This window comes from Rutidosis leptorrhynchoides, chromosome 1 (assembly GCF_046630445.1).
Source record: "Rutidosis leptorrhynchoides isolate AG116_Rl617_1_P2 chromosome 1, CSIRO_AGI_Rlap_v1, whole genome shotgun sequence".
Classification (NCBI taxonomy): Eukaryota; Viridiplantae; Streptophyta; class Magnoliopsida; order Asterales; family Asteraceae; genus Rutidosis; species Rutidosis leptorrhynchoides.
Window position 1 is genome coordinate 130,934,521 of NC_092333.1, and position 2,604 is coordinate 130,937,124.

Consider the following 2,604-nt stretch of genomic DNA (forward strand, 5'->3'; position numbering starts at 1 on the left):
ACCTGTAACCACATACAAACACAGATAGGGTAATAACGAGTGATCATGGTATCACATAAACTGAAGTACTAATCACAAACGTAGGCAAGATGTCTAGGGACTTACAGAACATGCATCAACAGAAACCGTTGAAAAATGGGAAACCCCAAAAACTCCGAAGCATATATGCCAATTTTTAGGACTAGCTGGTTACTACAGAAGGTTCATCCAAGATTTTTCCAGAATAACAAAACCCTTGACTGCATTAACGCATAAAGGGAGGAAATTTGAATGGAAGGATGAACAAGAGAAAGCATTTTAATTGTTTTAGAAAAAGTTAACTACGGTACCTATATTGTCATTACCTGAAGGGAATGATGATTTTGTGATATATTGTGACGCTTCAAAGCAAGGTCTCGGTTGTGTATTAATGTAACGAACGAAGGTAATTGCTTATGCGTCTAGACAATTGAAGATTCACGAGCAGAATTATACGACGCATGATTTGGAATTAGGCGCGGTTATTTTTGCATTAAAGACTTGGAGGCACTACTTATATGAGGTTAAAAGTATTATATATACCGACCACAAAAGTCTTCAACACATATTTAATCAGAGACAACTGAACATGAGGCAGTGCAGGTGGATTGAATTGTTGAATGATTACGACTTTAAGATTCGTTACCACTCGGGGAAGGCGAATGTGGTAGCCGACGCTTTGAGCAGAAAGGATAGAGAACCCATTCGAGTAAAAGCTATGAATATAATGATTCACAATAACCTTACTACTCAAATAAAGGAGGCGCAACAAGCAGTTTTAAAAGAGGGAAATTTAAAGGATGAAATACCCAAAGGATCGGAGAAACATCTTAATATTCGGGAAGACGGAACCCGGTATAGGGCTGAAAGAATTTGGGTACCAAAACTTGGAGATATGAGAGAAATGGTACTTAGAGAAGCTCATAAAACCAGATACTCAATACATCCTGGAACGAGGAAGATGTACAAGGATCTCAAGAAACATTTTTGGTGGCCGGGTATGAAAGCCGATGTTGCTAAATACGTAGGAGAATGTTTGACGTGTTATAAGGTCAAAGGGGAGCATCAAAAACCATCAGGTCTACTTTAACAACCCGAAATCTCGGAATGGAAATGGGAAAACATTACCATGGATTTCATCACTAAATTGCCAAGGACTGCAAGTGGTTTTGATACTATTTGGGTAATAGTTGATCGTCTCACCAAATCAGCACACTTCCTGCCAATAAGAGAAGATGACAAGATGGAGAAGTTAGCACGATTGTATTTGAAGGAAGTCGTCTCCAGACATGGAATACCAATCTCTATTATCTCTGATAGGGATGGCAGATTTATTTCAAGATTCTGGCAGACATTACAGCAAGCATTAGGAACTCGTCTAGACATGAGTACTGCTTATCATCCACAAACTGATGGGCAGAGTGAAAGGACGATACAAACGCTTGAAGACATTCTACGAGCATGTGTTATTGATTTCGGAAACAGTTGGGATTGACACCTTCCGTTAGCAGAATTTTCCTATAACAATAGCTACCATTCAAGCATTGAGATGGTGCCGTTTGAAGCACTCTATGGTAGAAAGTGCAGGTCTCCGATTTTTTGGAGTGAAGTGGGGGATAGACAGATTACGGGTCCGGAGATAATACAAGAAACTACCAAGAAGATCATCCAAATTCAACAACGGTTGAAAACCGCCCAAAGTCGACAAAAGAGCTACACTGACATTAAAAGAAAAGATATAGATTTCGAAATTGGAGAGATGGTCATGCTTAAAGTTGCACCTTAGAAAGGTGTTGTTCGATTTGGTAAACGAGGGAAATTAAATCCAAGGTATATTGGACCATTCAAGATTATTGATCGTGTCGGACCAGTAGCTTACCGACTTGAGTTACCTCAACAACTCGCGGCTGTACATAACACTTTCCACGTCTCGAATTAGAAGAAATGTTTTGCTAAAGAAGATCTCACTATTCTGTTAGACGAAATCCAAATCTCCGAAAAACTTTAATTCATCGAAGAACCCGTCGAAATAATGGATCGTGAGGTTAAAAGACTTAAGCAAAACAAGATACCAATTGTTAAGGTTCGATGGAATGCTTGTAGAGGACCTGAGTTCACTTGGGAATGAGAAGATCAGATGTAGAAGAAATACCCGCACCTATTTCCAGAAGATACATCAACACCTCCAACTGTTTAAAATTTCGGGACAAAATTTATTTAACGGGTAGGTACTGTAGTGACCCGAACTTTTTCATGTTAATATATATTAAATGAAATTGTTATTTACATGATTAAGTGTTTCCAACATGTTAAGCAATCAAACTTGTTAAGACTTGATTATTTGAAATGAGTTTCATGTAGACAATTGACCACCCAAGTTGACCGGCGATTCACGAACGTTAAAACTTGTAAAAATGACATGACGATATATATGTGGATATACATATAGTTAACATGAGATTATGATAAGTAAGTATCTCCATAAGTATATTAACAATGAGTTATATACATAAAAATGAGACTACAAAGTTAAGAAACTCGAAACGATATATATAACGATTATCGTTATTACAACGTCTTACTAAA